The 16,849-nt window shown below is 41.4% G+C and overlaps 1 pseudogene across 2 annotated transcripts; it reads right to left on the bottom strand.

Moving 5' to 3' along the window:
- Window positions 1-144: 144 nt before the first annotated feature.
- Window positions 145-13,362, bottom strand: LOC145992211 (glucose dehydrogenase [FAD, quinone] pseudogene; annotated as a pseudogene). Of its 2 annotated transcripts, none has more exons than XR_014442148.1 (2): window positions 13,238-13,362; window positions 145-2,539 (listed from the first exon to the last, which is right to left on the bottom strand). The product of XR_014442148.1 is annotated as a glucose dehydrogenase [FAD, quinone] pseudogene, transcript variant X1 (transcript). The 2 variants fall into 2 exon arrangements; XR_014442149.1 differs by lacking the exon at window positions 13,238-13,362 and adding an exon at window positions 9,084-9,140.
- Window positions 13,363-16,849: the final 3,487 nt, after the last annotated feature.

The following is a 16,849-nucleotide window of genomic DNA, read 5'->3' as shown; positions in this document are numbered from 1 at the left end:
AGGTTCTGTTTATGATTGCCAGACTCTCTAGTATTGTCCGCCGAATTCTCAAACAGCTATTATTTCACAAACCAGTAAGGGAAAATAAGGTAAAATCTAACAGGATCGAAATAAGAGAATCAAACTTTCATTTTTTGTTAGTACCTTGTTTCTATTAAATAACTTGTTGAAATAACATTTATGTGTAAATCTTACGAAATCAGCAATACAAAAGTATGTGAATCAATGACAAGAATCCATACATGAGGTTTATATCTTCGCTGCTTCTTTTCACAATTATTTGTCACTAATATTAGCTTTGTTGTACAACTTCCTGTGAAGGTGATGCAGTGCGGATTGAGTGTTTTGTCAACAATTGAATCGGTCACACGAACAACGTTGCTTTGTTGTATCCAACAAAAACCTAACGCCACAGAAACAGCACAACAATCCGCCATGTTGCTTTCTTTTGTATGTTATTTCTTAAATAGGAAGTTTTATGGTGCAGAAAACGCTTCATATATGGGTGTCACTACTATATTCTCGAAGTCAGAAACAATTGTTCTCTAACTTTACGTCTCTGTCGGTAAGCTTTTGTTTTTAGCGTTGTTCGTGTGATCGATTCAGTTTATGATATCTAGTAACTGTTGGCTAGAAATTGCTAAGAACGGGCGGTGTGAGCCAACAAAATGATGACGTTACTACTCAAATCCACTTCTTCTTGATCATATCTGCCCCTTTCTCGCCAATCATTATAACAGGAGCGTTCGGATTTCCGCTGACGATTGTTGGCATGATGGAAGCGTCAATCACCCTTAGCCCGTCAATACCGTGCACGGCGAGTTCGGGACTGACAACTGCTTCGGGATCGGTGGCAGGTCCCATCTTGCATGTCCCGACGGGATGGTAGAACGTGAAGGTGACGTAACGCGCCGCGCACTCCCAGTAACCGTCCGTACCGAAATCGAACTCGGAACATTCAGGAATTGTCTTTGTGGATATTTCCACCTGCAGTTCCTTCATGGTCTGGGTGTTGCTCATGTTTACCATGATCTTGATGCCCTCGACGATTCTTTCAATGTCTTCCTGGGCGTCGTAATAGTTCGGGTAAATGTAGGGTTGGGATACGTCCTGGCTTCTGAGCTTGATGTACCCCCTGCTCTTCGGTCGGAGAAGTTGAACAAGAGATATGAAAATATCTTTTGGAGAATCTGGTCGGTACACTGCCTCGTACACACCGTCAACTAAGCCAATTATGTTCTTCAGGTTTTTCCTAGGCTCGACGTCATCACCTCGGAAGGGCATGAACCCGATCTGGATGTCAGGATGGTCACTACTGTCCTTTTGGTACTTGGTGTGGATGAACCCGGACACTTGGGATACCCCTGCAGTGGTCAGCGGGCCTTTACCATGCACTAGATAATTGTAGTAGTCGTCAATTAGAGAAGTCTGCTTGGGAGGTTGCGACAAGAAAAAGGTTGGTCCAACGAAAGCTACATGATCTTGCAAGTTGTGTCCTACCTTGAGGTCATGTACCAGCGGCACGTCTATTTCTTGGAGGTGTTCTTCAGGGCCTACGCCCGATGCCATGAGAAGTGTTGCAGAATTGACGGTGCCCGCTGACAGTATGACTTCCTTTCTCGCTCTGATCTCGTACTCCGCTCCTTGCTTTGAAAACCTTACGCCGCGCGCTTGCTTCGTGGAAGGATCTATCAGCACCTTCTGGACCATGGCGAACTTGGCGACGTGAAGGTTGGTCCTACCTTGTATCGGGTTGAGGAAGGCCTTGGCACTGCTATGCCGCCTGCCGTCCTTGATGTTGGCTTGCGTCCTGCCGAAAACGGCTTGCCTCTCTCCGTTGTAGTCTCCGTGTTTGTACCCCATCTCCGCCACTGCTCTCATGATCGCATCGTCGAGGAAACTCTCCTCCGAGAACTCTTTGACGGTCAGGTACCCGCCGGAGGAGTGGTACCTGTCCTCCAAGAGCTTTGCATCCTTGGCGTCCTCTGACTTCTTGAAGTAGGGCAGAACGTCCTCGTAGCCCCAGCCAGTGTTACCCATCGCTTCCCACCCGTCGTAGTCTTTCTTGTTTCCTCTGACGTAGTACAAAGCATTGAGGACGTTGGTCCCGCCTAGAACCTTCCCTCTAGGCCAAATGGACCGGCCGTCCACCGTTCCAAGGACCGACTTCCCGTTTCCCTCAGCGCGGTACTGCCAGTCCCCCTCGGTCCCTTGCAAGTTGAAGAACAGCGCCGGTATCTCCGAGGTAACGGGCGGGTCGCCACCGGCTTCCAGCAGAAGGACCTTCCAGTTTGGAACCTCGGATAGTCTGCTGGCCACGACGGACCCTGCCGATCCAGCACCGACCACGATGAAGTCGTACTCGTCCAGAAGGACCGTTGTGTCCTGCGGGTGGAGTTCTGGGTCTCCCAAGTCGCACTGGAGCTGCATGAGCGTGTTGATGAGGTTCGAGAAGAGGACAGCGCTCAACCCTGTCACGTGTCCCGGGCATGAGTGTCCTACGGCACAGGATCCGTCCATCCTTTGTCGCTGCAGTGACCTGGAAAACAAAACAAATTGTTTCACGTTACTATACGGTACCACACAAAATCCTCTGATATATAGTCCAGAATATACAGTACCCTGTATACCCTGTCTCAGCTAATTGTGGATCAAGGCTGTGCATAGCGTCAGAGAAGCCAGGGAAATTTATTGGCCAGAGCGAGGCAGTAGACACCGATGGGCAGGCTGGTAACTTCAGTCGCTTCCCCCCACTCCATGCAATTCCGGTTCTCTCACGTGTTCATTGGTGGAGCAGTCTCGCGTCACTACTTGTGCAGAGACTTGTTATCGCTTGCCTGCTCCACAGTTAGCTGGGGCGGAGTATAGTGATCACGGACATATATTGAGAGTGGTTCAGGGAGCCGGATCAAAACGGTAACTATACAAACCGGCACGAACGAAATTCTACACAACGACTTGCTTGAATTTTCTTTCTGTCATGGCGGAGGGTGGGCAACTTGACAGTTAGGAAGCTTTTAGTAGCTTGAAACCCTCCATTTTTTAATAGTAATTACTGGAAAACCGAAATGGTACAAACTCAAATTTGAATCTCATGACATATGTCAATCTTATCACATATTTCAATCGTTTGTATCACTTGGTGGGGGACCAACTTCACAGCCTGGCCGGATTAAGGAGATAGTCGGGAATTCACGAGTCGATCGTTTGCCTTATGTTACCTTAACTAAGGAATGCTTTGCCTCATTTCTAAATTCATGTTAATATGTAGAGAAACGAAACGCTAATTATATCCCTAGACACGCAGTAGCAATTATGTCCGCTACTACGCCGAGCTTATATAGTGGCGCTACCGTCGCCTAGGGTATAAACCGCTCGTTTAATTGCTCTACCTCAGGATTCATAATAGGTGTTTTAGTTGTGACTTTAGGAAGTCCAAGCACCATAGTTAGAATAAACTTTAATGAACAAGAGAGTGCTTAATACGCAGGCGATACTCAAGGCGCGGAGTTTTTTACATATTGTCGAAAACTTTTGTTATTATATATTTTTTTTCTCTGTCTAAAATATGATACGCACCCACTTATTGTATCATTTTAAGTGTTTAATATGTTTAAGATGTTAATTGTCTGTGATGACGTAATTTGTTTTGTTCAAATGAGTAGTCTGTTATGGTTATGGATCAACCTAAAAACATTCGATTGTGAGTTGTTAGGAGAGAGATATTATTATGAATGTTGGAAAGTAATGGAAGTGATTTTGGAAATGTGAATGTAGTAATTTGTGTAGTGAAGAACAATTATGAACTTAATACAATTTTGTTTCTAATAAGGAGTTTAATTGCGAGTGCAAGTTGGTAAGGTTTACGTAAGCATATCCTGATCTGATTTCCCACAACCTGAGGGCTTCATAGTAGGCTGGTAAGTCTAAGGCTCGCCGTTGAGGAATAAACGTAAGTTGTTCCATTGAGAATAATCCGGGGAACGTAGCAAATATTGCATTGATTGACAGTCGAATATCTATCCTGAGCATGTTATAGCTTGGAATGTTAAATACCTTAAACTGCATGTGTAGTTTCTTTTCATACATATATATCATTTTAAATCTTAAATATATAAATATCGCAATTTCGCTTCAAGTTACGGCATTAAACAGGTCCTACACGACTCAAGTGTGCATAAAATAAGTTTCTTAAAGGCATTAGTCTCTATTAAATTATTGAAATTTCATAATATGCGATACTATTTTGTTTAAGCGCTATAATTTATACTAGCTTATTAGTTACATCACTATAAAATTTTAGTTCACTAAATTAGCAAAGTTCTGTATCAAGCGCAAGTTATTGAGAATATTTATTTCATATGAATACGTCGACGACAAGATTATATTGCGCCCAAATAACATGTATTTTCCCTCTGATATTGGAGCATGACTAAATCCTGGAAATCCATTCTGCCATCGCAGAATGATTATGGTTAAACCACGACGGTTTTAGTTTTAAGCTTTGCTACAATAATATGGTTAGCATATTTTAGAATGAATAGAGATAATTATAGATTATTCAGTTTTAGTGATGTTACCATTATATAAGGCAATTATCGCATATTTATAGATTAATTGTTTTATTTTTTAGATGGTCGACTTTAAATGTGCATCGTTTCCCGTGTAATTTTGTATTTAAGTACATTTTTAAAGACCACTTGCACACTATGAGTAACATAAGAGACTAAAATAACATTTTTTTTTACACAGCAAAGTTTAAACGTGCTTCTACAATTAAAAGTCACCATTAGGGAAAACAAAGGCAATGTTAAATGCGTTTTCATATGTCCTTATAGCCACTGTAATATGGTATTTTCATTTTAAATGCACAAGACCGGTTTTCTCATCAAAAGTAAAGTAGAAGAAGCAATACATTCAAGCAAAGTTACTAGCGACCAGTATTTCACAGCAAATCGTCATGTATTTTAGAAGTAATCGATAAACAAAGCGGGCGTACATACCTAAACGAATCTATTTCGTCATTGTCATTGTACAGTTAAACGCAGAAGCATGTTAAGGACATAGGCATTGATGTAGATGCATGCAACACATTATTGACGCAAAGGGTACATTTCAACGGGATCCGAGAAACACAGCAGCGGCCAGAGTTCAGTTACATGGCTTTACACACAGTGAGTGTAAAAAGTGTTTGGACACAGGGGATCCGCTCAGGGTTGTGGGTGCAGGTAGGCGAGTGGAATGAAAACCACATTACTCTACCTCATATACTTGTTTATCTGATACAATAGGAAAATACAAAATATAAAAAATTAACCATCTATAACCAATAATAACGAAAATATCACATATTTTGAACACAAAAAGTCTTTGGACACTTGCCATTCTTGTCCATATTTTCTGCAAAAAACACAAGCATTTAATATTTTGTTGGATTTCCTTTGGCACGAATCACTGCCCGAAGCCTGTCTGGTACAGATTTAACCAGATCTGCAGCAATCTGAGGTGAAATGGCGTTCCATTCTTCATGCAATACTAGTTTTAGGTCGGATTTGTTGGATATGTTTGTTTTACTTATCTGTTTCTCTAATACACTCCATAAATTTTCTATGGGGTGCAGATCTGGGGATTGAGGGGGTGTGTGGGTTGTTTTGGGGTGTCATATAAGAGCAACAATTTTGTATTAATGGCGGTATGCTTAGGATCGTTTTCCTGTTGAAGCAAGTAATCATTACCCAATTTCATTTGAGCCGCATTAGCACTCAAATTATTATTCAATATGTCAATGTACATGTATTGGTCCATCGTCCCCTCTATGAAATGCAACTTGCTGACCCCGGCAGTACAACCCCATACTAAGATTAAACCGCCATCATGTTTGACAGTTGGGATTAAGTTTCGCGGCTCCAACTCTGTATTTCTTTGCCGCCATACCATATGCCTACCATCCGACCCAAATATGTTGAATTTTCTTTCGTCCGAAAAAATGACCTTGTTCCAGAAATCTGCATCGTAATTGCGGTGGTATAGGGCAGATTCCAAGCGCTTTTTTCTGTTTATTGCACTATCCCAAAATTTCTTCCTGGCGACTCGTCCATGGTGGGCATTTCGTCGGCATACATTACGAACTGTACTGGAGGAAACTTGCTTACCTCGATCTTGAAGGCTTGCAGCCAGTGTCGGAGCACTAGTTTTGAGGTCTTTTTTGATAGTTCGCAAAATAAACCGTTCGTCTTGCAGAGAAAGCACTCTTGGTCGTCCACACCTCGGCTTATTTTCTACTGTTTTTCTTTCGCCAAAGCGATCTATGATCACGTGCACTGTCGATTTATGAATTCCGGACAAGCGTGATATTTCCCTTAACGATTTGCACTGGTTGTGTAGCCGGATGACTTGCCGACGTTCACAAACGGTGAACTCTCTCCTTCCGGGACCCATGTTGCACTATCGTGTTCAATGAGGCGGAGCTACTGCCAGTACTGAGACTTGCGAACTGACAACTGCGAGCCCAGAGGTTGAATGGGTCAGTGGTACGTGTATGGCAATCCAGCTTTATTGATCGTGTTTTACAGGGGTCCTTTTTAATGTTTTTTACTAAGTGTCCAAATACTTTTTGTGCCCATAATTTGTGGCATTTTTGTTATGATTGTTCATGGATTGTTTATGTTTTGATATTTTTATTTCGTTGTTGTGCCAAGAAAGAAAGAATTTGAGGTAGAACCATTGCACTTTTATCCCGCTCACCTACCATCATCCACAACGCCAAGAGGATCCATTATTAACGTAACTACAGCAGTGTCCAAACACTTTTTACACTCACTGTATCTTACGCGCTCGAAACTACGACCGGACGCACCGCTCCCGTTATGGGATCAGGTAGCCAGCCAGCAAAAACCAAGGTCGCAGGAGACATGTAGAGTTGAAGCAGGAAAATTATCGTAAGCAGAAATGATGACGGCTAAATTCCTTAGGCTGTAACAGGTTGCCAAATTGTTAGAACGTTGCCAAATCAACGCCAGAATTTCTTAGAAGTACGATTTTACAAATGGATTTTCCTTTTCAACTTGAGCTATTTTCATTAAATCATAACAATCAGAGATCGAAGCGTAATCAGGAACGTTGGTACGATGTGAATACAAGTATAACGCACGTTTCAGTAAATCCTGGAGAGAGACGAAATAAGGTAGGTGTGGCGCAATTTCGCCACGTTAAGCTTTGAACGACCGTTACAAATTCCTGATAAGTATGATGATAACGTCTGTACTGGAAATTGATAGTATATATGTTACGGTATGTGTGGAAAAAAATTCACGTTCATGCGCTATTAATCAGGTGCTTCAAAAGACAAAAGAAAAAAACCTTGCAACTGGCGAAATTGCATACACCCTGTACACAATTTTGCCACCCAGTGTAAACAGAGGGGCAGGACAAACCGCGCTACAAAACAAACATATTTTCACCCCATGAATATAATGAAAAAAGTATAGATAGTAATGACATACATAATATACAGGGTGGACCAAAAGTCCCTTACCACCCCTTGTAAAGATCGTTTTAGTGGAAATTGATGAATAACAACCATGTGTGACCACATTAGGCCTAGGGGGAAGTCATAAGGGGGGGTGCCCTTGACGGCGGCCATCTTGAAAGCCGCCATCTTGGATACAAGTCCAGTTTTGTAAATAGGAAGGTAGGCATGCGATACATGGCGAAATTGAAAGCACTTCCAATGACTACACAAATGGGGTGAAAATATGACTCTCAATGTATACGACACAACACTATACATATCATTGTAGGCAGAAAGCGTTCGTCTTCACAATGCAATACTTGCTACATAGCTTCGAACCCTCCTTCCTGGACAAAAGGACCGCACTTTGTTGCTCTCGATCTTATAACAACGCTACGTCTCGCACACACAATGGCTTTTCCGTCTAGCTCCTCCCCATCAAAATGAGACAAAACAAGATCAGCGTGCGCTACCTACCTATATACTAGCACCATCTGCCGACTTAGGCCGACGTGTTGGGAAATACAGGTATCTGGCAGAATTGAAAACATGGCGAAACTGCGCACACACACCTTAGAATTTCACATTGTCGCCAGAAAATGTACCTAGACTAACCCAGACGATATACATATATTTTTTTTAACTAGGGGAGACAAATCAATCGAATCACGACATATATCATTGGTACATTACGGGGACAAATAAATTAAAATTCCGATTGCTTTATAAGCACTATCCTATTTTCTTTCTAGATTCTGGTATAAACGTCTTAGCTTTCACAAAGCTATTCTCATCATATTTTTTTTTTTTATTATTTTTCCACTAGGAATTAGCATTTTAGTCATATTTATTTTAATGGTTATAATCTAATAATTTATTAGTAGTTTAAATATATTTCAATTGATAAAGGCATTTTTAAATCATGAGTAGCAAAATATTATACTTGAGTTTTGTACCAGAAGTTTGGATCAAAATAACCCTTTCCAGAAAAATTTTCCCATCCTAAATCTACGCTAATATTACCTTTACCTTAAACCTGTTTCAAATTCGAAATTCATCAGCTGTCGGCCAGAGAACAGCCAGTGTCAGCCGCAAGGGAAACAATTCGGCATTCCTAAACCCGATGGGAGGGTGTCGATCCAGGAACCATGAGGAGCGTACGCAGTATCCTGACAGCATTTGCCAGAATGCTGCAAACATGTTCCAGCTTTAATCTACAATGGATCAAGGAAACTTTCTCTCCCTTGTTAACGTAGTTCGTCAAGTACCCCGCGATATGCAATGTTCCAGAGAATCTACACGACCCTGCATACATTGTCATGCAGTGTCTCGAACAGAGATCTTACATAGAATCTACAAGGCCAGCAGTAAAAATTTTTACAACAACGACATGTTTCAGAGGGTAAACTACATGATTTCACCGCTAAAGTGTCATATTACACTCTTAATATACATATTACATGACACATTTCCATGTCACATACAACTCTACGAACTTACGGTGAAGAAAGGCTATTCGTTATTTCTCATTCAGTGTCAACACAAACTTATTATGTAATTTCAAGTCTCTTACCTTGAACCGGTGCAACGACTGTCTCGTGTAGATAAACACGTCTTGTGTCGCAAGAGGCTGGTCAGGCTCTGACGTGACGTATTTGATGAGTGTGTTTTCACGGCCAACGGAATGTGACGTCAGCAGGGCTGGCGCTAGTCGATTTGCAGCCCTGGGCGGTAGCAGCAGATAGCAGCTCCCTTTCGACCCCCCCCCCCCCGTCATTACGCAGCAACGGGAAATTGAAAATCAATATATTCCTAAGTCATAGGCGCCGACTCCATGTTAACAATGCGGAGCAGAGCCCCCCAAATAATTTTGCTTAAGAGGATCTAATGTATTATTTTGCTCTTGTAAAGTTTACTCTGAATTGTGCTACATGAACTTAACTTTAAATACACATTTGAAATGTTCTAGACCATCAATTTGGGGAGCTGAGACCGCTAAACCATCAACTTTGGGGGGCTATGACCAGCAACAGCCAAACATATGACTTATTACTATATATTAAGTATGTAATTATGAGTATTGTTAAAATTTTTACTAAAAATAGTTTCAAAAGACGATCAACATGAATAAGGGTAGTGGATGGGATGTTTGGGCTACAAATGGCTCTAACATGACATTCAGAACGAGATCATTGATATATTAGGGAGATCTGTTTTGCGCTCCGTGGTAGCAGATATTGAAAGTCGGGAATATTTTGCTTATATGGTTGATGAAACTTGTGACATATCCATCCGTGGACAATTTATACTCTGCATTCGAACTGTGAATAAAAATTTTGATATTTTTGAGGAATTCATGGGCTTGTATGAGATTCCGAACACTGAGGCCAAAACTTATAAAAGGGAGAGAGTGAGTAATTCATTAATTTATTTCAGTGATCAGAGCCCCCCAATAATTTTGACAAGTCGGCGCCCCTGTTCTAAGTAAAACATCAAACTATAAAATAAATAATGAGATTTGTTACGCCATTTCGATACTATTAAGCACAAAAGGATATGTCGCTCGACCACAGTTAAACTTTAAAAAATGAGACACTCATTTCATATTATTATTATATTTTATGAAAACTCTCTCTTAAACGTATCTTAAATGTAACAAGTATTAGGAAAGAAATGAAGGCTTGACTTCATATGTTTGCCGTTGTAGGTCTTTGATATATGATTGGATTTTTAAAAGAATTACATGTAATATTCCCGGATCTCCCGTGTGGGTGATCTAAGGTATGAATTCTTTCCTGCGTTGTCCCCGCATAAAGCGGCTCTGGGGTTCACCAGTCTCAAATTTATGCTTACCTGGGAGCAACCCTGGGAGGTAAAGGCGGCTGGAGATTGGTGCTGATCACATCACCTCCAAAATGGCCGAGATCGAGAATGTGTGTGGCTCTACCCCCACATCCCCTAAATGTGCCTTCATGACATGGTGCTATATGCACAGGGAACTTCACCTTTGCATGTAATATTATTTTTCGTATAATTCTATCTTGCATACAATGTAAAGAAGCGTGTTTCAGACATGATTGACCGAATATAGTATTTTTATTAGCATTAATTTTTTTAAAAAAAAACTTTCTTCGCCACTTGCCACGGTTACCGACAGAGTTAATAAATTCGATGTTCTACACTCACATTAGGTGCAAAATCATGACCCTTTATCAGTTTAAGGTCTCCTTTGGTGTAATTGTTTTATTATTGGTGAAAGCACTTTTAGTTCATATTTGAATTCAGTAGCCTTCATGTGTTAACATTCCGGCAAGTTTTCTAAACTTTTCAGACAAAAGATCAGATGGCATGTCTTAATACTTACTAATATCATAAAATAAATTGAAAAGATCACTATTATGTTTAAGCTGCTCAAATATTTATCTTAGAGCTAAAATAATCGTCTTGGACCTGGTAATAATAATCGACTTTGTACCATTTTTGTGGATCTTCAACAGTTTCATCATACTGAAACTGCTTCTTCTTTCGATTTCGGCCCTGTACACTGTTGCCTATTTTTGGATCATCTATATCTAAATTCGATGCCAATTCTTCCTTATCAACCGGGACTCAAAGGTCGCCGCCCCCCGACGCCTCTACGAGTGTAGAGAGGAAGACCCTACCAGGCTGCCAAATGGCGTCTAAGAAACTTTGAAAATCTTCATCACTCCTGTTTTTTTTTTCAAAGCTCTGATATGTTTGCAAGAAATCTTCTAACAGCATCTAACACATCATAGATTAATGTTTTGAAGACATTTGCTCATTACATTACGTGATGTAAAAAGTCATACCAGATGAGCAAAGGAATGTAAAGCCACACAACTGGTTTGCAATACAGTGAGACTCATGTGCGACCATTCGGACAGTTTTATTGTCGCCAATTATTTGAAGGAGCGCATCATAGACCTGTCCCACGTGATATTTCAACGGAGGCATGGAATCTGCTTTCCCACCTTGTGGCACTCAGTGGTTTTAAAGTGAGACTACTGATATGTTCCTTCAAAATGGTGGGTTGGCATATATTAACTTCCAAGTTATATATGTAATATAATAATATATCTTTCAAGTTTTCAATACGCTTATTTTTTTGTTCTCTTCAAATTTGCTGCTCTGGGCGGTGGCACGGTTCACCCCCCCCCCCCCCTTCCGCCGGCTCTGGACGTCTCTACATCAACAAATGCATGCGTTCACTTATTCAGCAGAAACAATGCATTGTGTTATATGTTCTTCTGTGTCGGTGGGTTTATAGGATATTCACTTTGGATGGGTTCATGGTTTGTACTTTATTATTTTCATGTTTTGGGTATTTTATTTTTGTTTTTGTTTCTCATTTTATAATAAACGGTACCCCTATAAGATTGGATCAGACATAAAGACGAATTCAAAAGGGAATTCTTTCCCTGAGAGGGACATCGTAACGATCCGTAGTATCTTTTAATTATTATGGACAACGAACTCCAATTTTCAGTCATTTCAACCAACGTTTTCCAATCAGGAAATATTCAGAAACATCACATGAATGCAGTGTCAGACGCACGGAAGCTCTTGCTGGTCATCAGCGGTATAAACATGTAATCAGACGAAATCCAGGAAGAGGCTGCAGGGCTGACTGTGCATTTGTTTAGTAAATTGAATTGCAATAAATGTCTGGAAGGCAGGGAGATCAGGGCAGTTGTAATTCAGTGATTGAGGAGCAAGTTACGATTGAACGAACGAGGAGGAGGTTCTAGGGAGAGCGTAGAGTCACACTCTACGTACAGTCACAAGCATAACCTCAAAATGCAGATCTTCAGTTGGAATGCAGAGAGAGGTATATTCTTACATTAGCCATGCTGATCCAGTCTTTAGGGGTGTGAAACTCAAGTGTCATGTGTTGCCATTCAAGTGTGTAAATTTAGTACCTCTAGCGCCTTACCACCAAGCTCACCACGAGCAGAGAGTAGTTTACCATCAAGGATGAATGATGATTAGTGAGCTACATTCCCAAAAGATCCCCCATACCTAAGGGTATGAGACGTTATCATCTTTCATCCTCATCTTCGCGATTAGCCAAAAGTGGCAGAAAGGGGAAGTGAAAATATCGAATAATGAAAAGCAAATCTTGATATCTCCCCCTTGTCTCACTATCTCACCCTCCTATCTCAGTCTGTTTCTCTCCCTTTATCTCCCTCATTACCTATTTCACTTTTTCTCTATCATCTCTAACTTTTACCTATTAATTTCTCCTCACTCTGCTCATTGCTGTATTTCTTCCACAATACTCTTCCTCTCTCTCTCTCTCTCTCTCTCTCTCTCTGTGTGTGTGTGTTTGTGTGTGTGTGTGTGTGTGAGAGAGAGATATATATTCCTAAAACATTATTAACATATCAAAACACACACAGTTTACAAAACATATAAGCCTCTATGTATAACCGTTTAGATTTTTTTCGGAAATGTTCTGTCAGCTCCCTATCCGACAAAAAAGAAATGCCACAATTGTTTATAACGGAGTCCAAACTATTACTACAAGTCTTGTCCGAGCTCGAACATAGTGCTTAAATATTTATCTACCGCGCGTGCGTGTATTAAAGTTCGACACCGTACGACAGTGTGCTGAATCAGGACAAATATCACGATACTCAAAACCCACACATCGTCACGAGTTTTTCACTATGATTCTCCGAATAAATTAAACAAAATAATCCTTACCTGATGAACAAATTTTAGTTCCTTCGTTGCCAGCCAGAGGTCGTCCTTCAATAACCAGTCGGCACTGATATGATAAGGATGTCGTCACATTACATAATCAATGTCGGCGGATGCCTCTAACGCAGGGACGGTTTTTATCTCTGAGCTCAATGCTCAGGCGAGATATCGAGCAAGTTTGATCTGGTTGCATCCATACCATTCAGATAAAGATACTAACGAGTTCAAAGTCTTCTTAAACTTGGAGTGACATTTTATTATACGTGAATAGCTTACGGTATATATCGTTGCTATAATGATAAGAACATGATTGTGTAAATTTTGACTTTTTCACCTAGTGTAGTCTATTTTTTGCTTATATGTTCCTATGCTATGACCCAGTAAACAGTCATAAGTAGGTAAACATTACACCAATAACAGGTTTTACATTTATACATGTTGGTCACAAAGTGGGCGTACACTTTTTTTCTCGATACTACAGTGGTGGTTGTTGTTATAGCGATGTGACCATGTACCTGATAGGTCACTTGTCCAGAACATCGGTATGAAGAACATCATGATCGTCGCACAGGTGAATTCTGCGCCATGTCCTATCACCATCAGAGAGTTCATTAACATGTCAAGTTAAGGCTTGCACTTTAAGATCAAGTTTCATGTGTTTCATCATGGTCGAACGATTGCAAATCCACAACAATTAAACATACTTTCCGACGAAAAACCACTTTGTGACTAGCCTGTATAAATATTATTATTTCCCAGGACATTAATGGCGCAGTGGTAGCGTCGTCGCCTTGTAATCAAGGGATCCCGGATTCGATACCCTGTGAAGGCACATGTGGTTCGGATCCCACTTTAAACTGTAGGTCCAGTGACGATTAGCCTTACAGTGCATACAGTGGACTTAAGACACAAAATCAATCAATGAATCAAACCCAGGACATTAAATATTAAAATAGTTTTATCTCAAAGTGAGGTTTAGCACATTGGTGGTTTTGTCATTGGTCCGACTATATATATCACTGCCATTTAAACTTGTCATCCCTGTACATGTATAAGATACGCAACCGCACGCACTGTAGAGATGGTATCGAGACAAGGTCGTCTCGTTTGTTTGAGTTTCGTTTTGAGTCCACTTTTATGCACAGATAGGCTAATTGGGACTGAACCTACAGTTTAAAGTAGGATTCCATCCACTGTGTGACTCCACCGGGTATCGAACCCGGGACCCCTTGATTACATGGCGACCGCGTTACCACTACACTATCAGGAGGCCCTTAGGCGGACTGGTGTGTGTGTGCGTCTTAGTACGTGTGTCTCCGCCTCGTCTCGAGTTGTAAAGGGTCCTGGGTTCGAGACCCGGTGAAGGTACAGTCACGGACACTGCCGGCTTGTAACAATTCCATTGAAAGTCAATGTTTTCATTACAAGCCGGCAGTGTCCGTGACTGTACATAGGCTAACTGGATCTGGGCCTGCACTATCTCTTCAAAAAATTGTAAATGCCTGCCTCATTTTCCATCTCATCTCGTTCATCTCGGTTCGAAATATATCGCATAAGCAATACCTGCAGCGTGCCATTAAGGCAAACAATTATATTAATGTTCTCCACAGTTTAGTAACGGATTAATCTTTCAATTAGGATAAACAAAATAAACTACCTCTAAATAGCCATGTAAATAAGAGAAGTATTTTTTTCTGTTGAGAGCGATTAATTCCGAGAGTTACCTCATCTCGGTATCATACCTACACATGCATGTTTCTTTTCTTGAGGAGAACAATGAGTTAGTCTTCAGACCTCGGTTTGTTATAGTGACAACACATACGATGACGACATAAACAGCTGATAAGAAATACCGTTTGCATGTATACATACTGACATTCTAGTACGCTATTCTTTCAACACAAATGACAAGCATCTTTTTTTTGTCACCTATGAGAACCTACGGACACGTGCCGCCAGAAACAAGTACTGCGTATGTGGGTAGTATTTCCAGTATGGTTGGGTGACAATTGTTGCCCGAGGCAACTGGCAGTAGGGCACTGTTAATCGTTATCGATATATAGAATAACATTGCCGTAGGCAGCCTTTTGTATTCTGTAAGGGATGTACTCTTCCCATAAGGCATCAGGTTAATATTATATTTCAGAAATACTATTAAAAGCACTTACCAGTTAGATTTCAATATTTGTAGCTTTTTGTAAGTGTCCATTTGGACCTAGTTGAATGAAATTCCTTCTTTTGGCTATTAATTACAAGAGCTTAAAAATTGTACTTGAGTATCAATTACGACATCTATTCTAGATGTAAGCGAACATACAGGGGATGGACAAAGATATAGAAACACCTGCAGAAATGAACATTACCTTTATTAATATCGAGTAGGACCACCTTTGGCACGCAGAACGGCCTGCAGTCGACGTGGAATGGACAAATACAGGTAGCGTATGGATGTCAAAGGGATGTTGTACCATTCTTCCTCCAAAGCAGCTGCAAGTTGTTGTAGATACGATGGTGGTGGTTAGCGGGCTCGCACACCTTGGTCTCCAAAACCAACCACAGGGGCTCAATATATTGAGGTCTGGCGATTGTGGAGTCCATGGCAGATGTGACACTTCATCTTCGTGCTCATCAAACCAGTCCTGGACGATTTGAGCTGTATGAACACGGGCTCTGTCATCTTGAAACACGGCATCACCATCTGGGAACAAAATTTACACCATGGGATGCAGCTGATCACTCAAAATGGTTACGTAGTCCCTGGCAGTGACATGTCCATGCAGGGTGATGATGGGTCCGGCAGAATACCAGGAGATGGCTGCCCAAATCATCACTGAACCACCACCATGCTTCACTCTCGGTAACAGACAGTCTGTATCGTACGCTTGTGATGGCGTTCTCCACACGTGCACTCGGCCAACAGTTGGAAACAATGTAAAGGATGACTCATTCGACCAGATTACAGTCTTCCACTGCTCCATTGTCGAGTTTTTATGGGCGTTGCACCACTGTCTCCGTCTAACAGCATGGTCAACAGTCACGAGTGGTTTGGGAATTGCAGATCTGCCATGAATACCCTGCATGTGGAGTTCTCTTCTGACTGTTTTGATGCTAACAGGGTTTGTAAGCACTGTATTCAGCTCAGCAGCGACTTTTGGAGCCGTGGTGATCTTCTGCTTTGTCACAATCCTACCCAATGTGCGTCTGTCTCTATCACGCAATGTACACTTGCGTCCACGCTGGTGCTTCGCTGATGCGGTTTTTCCGGATGTCTCGTAGGCAGTCATGATCTTCGAGACTGTGCCTCTTGATGCACCAAACATTTCCTCTACTTTCGTCACGGAAGCTCTCACCATACGCGCACCCACAATTTGCCCTCTTTGAAACTCTGTCAGCTCAGACATGATTCACGATAACCTGCACGGACCCGTCACTAAACTGTAACTGACCCATCTGTCAGGTTGTCCAGGATGTATACCTCACAGGAAGTGCCAGTGACCACAGCGCCACCTACCATTCAGCTGCAAATCGTGTTTGAAATGGCTACCTGTTTCATACAAGGTGTTTCCATATTTTTGTCCATCCCCTGTATGTGACGTTTGCTGGTTAAACTTTTTG

The sequence above is a fragment of the Lepisma saccharinum genome, chromosome 9 (assembly GCF_977018435.1).
Source record: "Lepisma saccharinum chromosome 9, izLepSacc3.1, whole genome shotgun sequence".
In the NCBI taxonomy this organism is placed as follows: Eukaryota; Metazoa; Arthropoda; class Insecta; order Zygentoma; family Lepismatidae; genus Lepisma; species Lepisma saccharinum.
This window is presented reverse-complemented; position numbering and strand designations above follow the sequence as displayed.